At 45.0% G+C, this 7571-nt stretch overlaps 1 protein-coding gene across 6 annotated transcripts in view; it reads right to left on the bottom strand.

Annotated features, from left to right (window-relative positions):
* Window positions 1–5363: 5363 nt before the first annotated feature.
* Window positions 5364–7571, bottom strand: part of LOC106598843 (thymidine phosphorylase) — a 7118-nt gene continuing 4910 nt past the window's right edge. For all 6 annotated transcript variants that reach the window (XM_082977888.1, XM_082977889.1, XM_082977885.1 and 3 more), the window contains one exon: window positions 5364–7571. This exon is cut by the window's right edge and continues 236 nt beyond it. The gene's annotated coding sequence lies outside the window, so the exon portion shown is untranslated.

Here is a 7571-nt window from a genome sequence, read left to right as displayed (position 1 = left end):
AGTGGTGGAGCAGGTCAGTTAGTCAATAACTACTACAGTAGTCACAACCCACCACGAGTCAGAAAGGGAAACAGTCATGTTGACCTAAATAAATCTGACCCTACCACATCCCCTCATCCCCTTACCCTCACCCTTCTTCTCACCCTCACCCCTACCCTTACCCAAACATCCCCTCATCCCCTTACCCTCACCCTTCTTCTCACCCTCAACCCTCCCCTTACCCAAACATCCCCTCATCCCCTTACCCTCACCCTTCTTCTCACCCTCAACCCTCCCCTTACCCAAACATCCCCTCATCCCCTTACCCTCACCCTTCTTCTCACCCTCAACCCTCCCCTTACCCAAACATCCCCTCATCCCCTTACCCTCACCCTTCTTCTCACCCTCAGCCCTCCCCTTACCCAAACATCCCCTCATCCCCTTACCCTCACCCTTCTTCTCACCCTCACCCCTACCCTTACCCAAACATCCCCTCATCCCCTTACCCTCACCCTTCTTCTCACCCTCACCCCTCCCCTTACCCAAACATCCCCTCATCCCCTTACCCTCACCCTTCTTCTCACCCTCAACCCTCCCCTTACCCAAACATCCCCTCATCCCCTTACCCTCACCCTTCTTCTCACCCTCAGCCCTCCCCTTACCCAAACATCCCCTCATCCCCTTACCCTCACCCTTCTTCTCACCCTCACCCCTACCCTTACCCAAACATCCCCTCATCCCCTTACCCTCACCCTTCTTCTCACCCTCACCCCTCCCCTTACCCAAACATCCCCTCATCCCCTTACCCTCACCCTTCTTCTCACCCTCAACCCTCCCCTTACCCAAACATCCCCTCATCCCCTTACCCTCACCCTTCTTCTCACCCTCACCCCTCCCCTTACCCAAACATCCCCTCATCCCCTTACCCTCACCCTTCTTCTCACCCTCACCCTTCTTCTCACCCTCAATCTCACCCCTCCCCTTACCCTCACCCTTCTTCTCACCCTCAACCCTCCCCTTACCCTCACACCTCCCCTTACCCTCACCCTTCTTCTCACCCTCAATCTCACCCCTCCCCTTACACTCACCCCCTTCCCTTACCCTCACCCTTCTTCTCACCCTTACCCTCACCCCTCCCCTTACCCTCACCCGTGTTCTTACCCTCAATCTCACCCACTCCCCGTACACTCACCCCCCCACATCAAACATATAATCCAGTATATTAACTCTATCCAGTTTCATCTAGCTTTACCTGTCTTCCTTTACCTGAACCCTCCCTGATCTTTACATCTGACCCTGTTCTATACCTGTCTTCCTCTACCTGTACCCTCCCTGATCCTTACATCTGACCCTGTTCTATACCTGTCTTCCTCTACCTGTATCCTCCCTGATCCTTACATCTGTCCCTGTTCTATACCTGTCTTCCTCTACCTGTACCCACCCTGATCCTTACATCTGTCCCTGTTCTATACCTGTCCTCCTCTACCTGTACCCTCCCTGATCCTTACATCTGACCCTGGTCTACACCTGTCCTCCTCTACCTGTACCTTCCCTGATCCTTACATCTGACCCTGGTCTATACCTGTCTTCCTCTTCCTGTACCCTCCCTGATCCTTACATCTGACCCTGGTCTACACCTGTCCTCCTCTACCTGTACCTTCCCTAGTCCGAACCTAACATCTGACCTGTCTTCCCTCATGCCTTAATATATATGGTTTTCCATCAAATATGAAAGACACATAATGGAACTTAATCAAAGCATTTCATAGGCCTATACCCATAACATCACTTATGCCACATCTCACAACCAGAATGCTACTCTTTATGTATAAAACTCACCTGTGTCACTCAAGATAACCAGAAGAGGGTGCCATTGTGAAGAATCAAGAAATCTAATTCAGAATGCGTAATTTACAGACAATCAATCACTTATCACCAATGTCAGGCATCACACAATGATAGCACTATCAAACTCAATTAAATATTTAAAGGCAGCACTCTTAAGGATCGCCTAAAATGTCATACCCAAATCTAACTGCCTGTAGCTCAGGAACTGAAGCAAGGATATGCATATTCATGATACCATTTGAAAGGAAACACTTGGAAATTTGTGGAAATGTGAAATTAATGTAGGAGAATATAACACATTGGATCTGGTAAAAGATAATACATCCCCCCCCCCCCCCCAAAACAATTTTTGTATTTTTTTATTTCGTCATCCCTGAAATGCAAGAGAATGGCAGTACTTACAGATAGGAGTCTAGCTGTAATTTAGATTTTGGCACCAGATGGCAGCAGTCTGTGCAAAGTTTCAGACTTATCCAGTGAAGAATTACATTACTGCACAATATTTTGTATCAATTCTGCCAGGAGTGTGGCCAAATGTGCCGAATTGGTCAATCGATACATGTTCAAGTACATAACTATAGAGAACATACAAAAATGCTATGGTAATAACAAATTAAAGTTTACACACTCCCAGGAATGTCATACATGATGGATCATTAGCTTATACACTAACTTTCACACATCTAGATGGGCGGACGGGGATGGGTGTGGAGCCAAAGACAGCAGCGGGGTCAAACTGTAGACCCCAGTTCCTACATTTAAACATAAAAATAGATTTGATCAAACAAAACTTTGCTACATTTTATCTCTGGGACCCTCAGGATGACAAATCAGAGCAAGATTACTGAATATAAGTACATTAATTACCTTCAGAGGTGAATGTATCAAACCAGTTGCCGTGAGACTGCCGTGAGACTGCTCTTCTCTGTGTCACGGAGGCTCTCCGCACTGCTAAAGCTAACTCTCTCTCCTCTGCTCTCATCCTTTTAGACCTATCTGCTGCCTTTGATACTGTGAACCACCAGATCCTCCTCTCCACCCTCTACGAGTTGGGCATCTCCGGCGCGGCCCACGCTTGGATTGCGTCCTTCCAGGTGGCGTGGCGAGAATCTGTCTCTGCACCACGTGCTCTCACCACTGGTGTCCCCCAGGGCTCTGTTCTAGGCCCTCTCCTATTCTCGCTATACACCAAGTCACTTGGCTCTGTCATATCCTCACATGGTTTCTCCTATCATTGCTATGCAGACGACACACAATTAATATTCTCCTTTCCCCCTTCTGATAACCAGGTGGCGAATCGCATCTCTGCATGTCTGGCAGACATATCAGTGTGGATGACGGATCACCACCTCAAGCTGAACCTCGGCAAGACGGAGCTGCTTTTCCTCCCGGGGAAGGACTGCCCGTTCCATGATCTCGCCATCACGGTTGACAACTCCATTGTGTCCTCCTCCCAGAGTGCTAAGAACCTTGGCGTGACCCTGGACAACACCCTGTCGTTCTCCACTAACATCAAGGCGGTAACCCGATCCTGTAGGTTCATGCTCTACAACATTCGTAGAGTACAACCCTGCCTCACACAGGAAGCGGCGCAGGTCCTAATCCAGGCACTTGTCATCTTCCGTCTGGATTACTGCAACTCGCTGTTGGCTAGGCTCCCTGCCTGTGCCATTAAACCCCTACAACTCATCCAGAACGCCGCAGCCCGTCTGGTGTTCAACCTTCCCAAGTTCTCTCACGTCACCCCGCTCCTCCGCTCTCTCCACTGGCTTCCAGTTGAAGCTCGCATCCGCTACAAGACCATGGTGCTTGCCTACGCAGCCGTGAGGGGAATGGCACCTCCGTACCTTCAGGCTCTGATCAGTCCCTACACCCAAACGAGGGCACTGCGCTCATCCACCTCTGGCCTACTGGCCCCCCTATCTCTGAGGAAGCACAGTTCCCGCTCAGCCCAGTCAAAACTGTTCGCTGCTCTGGCACCCCTATGGTGGAACAAGCTCCCTCACGACGCCAGGACAGCGGAGTCAATCACCACCTTCCGGAGACACCTGAAACCCCACCTCTTTAAGGAATACCTAGGATAGGATGAAGTAATCCTGCACTATTGTAAAGTGGTTGTTCCACTGGATATCATAAGGTGAATGCACCAATTTGTAAGTCGCTCTGGATAAGAGCGTCTGCTAAATTACTTAAATGTAAATAAAAATAGCATGGTATTCTTTTCACTGTGATAGCTACTGTTAATTGGACACTGCAGTTAGATTAACAAGAATTTAATCTTTCTGTCCATATAAGACATGTCTATGTCCCGGAAAGTTGGCTGTTGTATACAAAGTTATTCTAGTCACATTAGCGCACGTTTGCAACAACCTTCCCGGTTTTGGGATACCCATCCCGTAAAGGGTAACGTGGTTCGTCTGCAGACGTAAAAATAGTCTTGTGAAATGTAAAGGGGTTCAAAAGTTGTTTATTTTACTCAAGGGTGGATTAGGTGTCGTGGAAATATTCGGTCAATCATATTTCACAAATACCGGAGCCTGTGAGTTCAAATAGACTTTTATTACCATATAACAAAAGCCAAGCTGGTTCAAAGATAACATCTGCCTTCCAGTCTTGCCACACACGTTTGAAACATTATTCCTCCTTACGTTACACTCATAGTAACTCCTCTTAATGACTCATCCCCTCTGGCATTTAGCCACCGTTATCTTATTGCCTTGCACAAAGTTTCGTTTTGTTTTATATTAGGGCATGGAAGCCGTAGAGCCACGGAAATAGACAGACCTGTTCTCGACTAAGACAGGTACATGCATGTAGGACCCTAGCTACAGGAGGACGGGCTCATTGTAATGGCTGGAATGGAATTCATGGAATGGTATCAAACATATGGAAACCACGTTTGACTCCGTTCCAATCATTCCTTTCCAGTCATTACAATGAGCCCATCCTCGTATTGCTCCTCCCACCAAACTCCACTGAGCAATTCAATGTTAGCGCCCAAAGTGTCTTCAGTCATACAGCAACACTCTGGTCCTGGTTAGCGGTGGTAGGAATGGTTTGGTCCGAAGTCAGCCTGGTGTTGGTCTTCAGGGTAGGCAAGGTTTGTATGTGCGTAGGCCTGGTTTGGTTCAGGATAGGCATGGTTTTGGTCAGGGTCATCAAGGAAGTCAGGGTTTGGTTCACAATGTTCCTCAGAGCGAATCAGTTGACTACCATTTCTCAGCTTGGCTTTCTGACCAACAGTCTGGTATAGATACACAGCCACTATAAACTGGAGGACCTGTTTAACATCAACAACAACAAACTGGAGGACCTGTTTAACATCAACAACAACAAACTGGAGGACCTGTTTAACATCAACAACAACAAACTGGAAAACGTGTCAATCAAGACAAATGTGAACAGCTGAGTTGTGTGTGTGTGTGTGTGTCTGTGTTTGTGTGTGTGTGTGCATGTGTCGGTGTGTTTGTGTGCGCGTCTGTGTGTTACCTGAATGTTTAGCAGGACATTCTAACCAAGTAAGAGAGACTTTGTCATTTCTTCAAACGATCATCTTTATTTACTAAGAATTGCAATAATGAAGCTGGTCGACCCCACACTCTTGAGTGTAAGGCTGAGACCTCAATAATACAGAAAAAACAGAGGTCCTATATAGCAGACCTAAAAAAAATTGTCATGGCTGGTTCCACCCCTCCCATGCAGATCGGGGCATCATAAACTATCTTGGGTTCATCTTGTGGTTATGTTCACTGGGTGTTGTTTTCCAGCATTTGTAGTTATGAAAATCTCTTACTATTGTTAAGCATATAATTCAACGATCAATATTCAACAAAGCAGGTAAATAGGTAATATTTCCCTTACAGTTTCCACACATCTAAGTTCCTGTAGATTGTTAAAACAGGATGTCACATACTACAGTCGAAACCAAAAGGCTCTTATCTGTATGCCCAGACCCATGACTAAGTCACACAAGACAAGCCGATACTAAAATATAACAATGGATAATTCTCCAAGTAAAAAGAGCATAGTATGTTCAATTAAACAACATAGTAGGTAATTCAATAATTTTCTCCATAATGGTTACATAAAACAGGTTACTTAAGGCAAAACAAAAGTAGGGTGGTTGGTCGGGGTGGATGAGTGGACGTATAACACAAATGTCTAGCAACCCCAAGGTTGTGTGTTTGAATCTCATCACGGAACACTTTAGCAACTTTTAGCTAATTAGCAACATTGTAACTACTTTTTAGTTACGTTGCAACTACTTATCAAGTTAGCTAACCCTTCCCCTAATCCTTTTAGCTAACCCTTCCACTAACCTTAACCCCTAGAGCTAGTTAGCATTAGCCACCTAGCTGTTAGCAACAACAAATTGTAATTTGTGACATATGATACGCTTAACAAATTCGCAACATATCGTGTGAATTGTTATTCATAACATATCATTAAAAATGGATAATGGACATCCACAAATTAAGATACCATACAAAATGTTACATATCATAGTAAATGGAGTGTTTTGGTTTTATATACACACAAAATAATACGAAATGCTCTGAGACCAAGTTGAGAAAACCAGGCACAGCTCATCACCCGTCAAACACCATCCCTACAGTGAAGCCTGGTGGCAGCATCATGCTATGGGGATGCTATTCAGCTGTATGGACTGGGAGACTGGCAAGGATAGAGGGAACAATGAATGGATCCAAATACAGGCAAATCCTTGATGATGACCTGCTTTAGAGTGCAAACAACTTTAGACTGAGGCAAAGATTTACGTTCCAACAGGACAATGACCCTAAGCTTACAGCCAAAACAATGCTGGAATGACTTCAGAACAAGAATGTGAAAGTCCTTGAGTGGCCCACCTAAAGCCCAGACTTGAAAGCATTGAAAATCTGTGGATTGAAGGACATAAAGACTGCTGTTTTTCACTGCTCCCCATCTAATTTAACAGAGCTTGAGAACAGAACAGAGCTTGAGAAAAGGAAGAATGGGAGAAAACCCCCAAATCCAGATGTGTAAAGCTGATACAGACAAACCCAAGATGACGCAAATCTGTAATCGCTGCCAAAGGTGCTTCTACAAAGTATAGACTCAGGGGTGTGAATACTTATGTAAATTTGATTTCTGTATTTAACTTTCAATACATTTGCAAAATATTTTTTATATTGATTTAGATGCAGCCTACATTGGGCCTTTATGATATCCTTTACAAATCAAATCAAACTAAATTGTATTTGTCACATACACATATTTAGCAGATATGTGAGTGAGTAGTGAAATGCTTGTGTTCCTAGCTCCAACAGTGCAGTAATATCTCCTTTCTTTCTGTAATGTTTCCTTTCTTTCTGTGCCACCAAATGTTTGCATAATATTAAAGTTACCAGGTTGTTAGGGCCATACGGGCCAAACATTTTGTTCTTTTATTTGTATTATAATAGAGATGTGTGGACATGTGTATTCATATTTAGAAGCATCGTGGAAAGCAGTATCGTTTTTGTTTTGGAAGAATCTGTTGAGTTCATGCTGAGACAAACCAAAAAGGAAAATCCCCACACACACACCACACACACACACACATCTGTCTTGGCTTAATGTGTGTTTTTCTGCATAACAATCCTGTGATTCATAACAGTTACTGGAAACGGTTAACATCTATTCAGTCTCCACAGAATCTTGTGACTTTATATGGGTGGTTCAGAGAGGACTTTGAGAGTAAAGAGCAGGAGACACAGGCCTTT

Source organism: Salmo salar, chromosome 07 (assembly GCF_965601325.2).
Source record: "Salmo salar chromosome 07, fSalSal1, whole genome shotgun sequence".
Taxonomy (NCBI): Eukaryota; Metazoa; Chordata; class Actinopteri; order Salmoniformes; family Salmonidae; genus Salmo; species Salmo salar.
The sequence above is the reverse complement of the archived record's forward strand: the minus strand, read 5'-3'. Positions and strand labels throughout refer to the sequence as shown.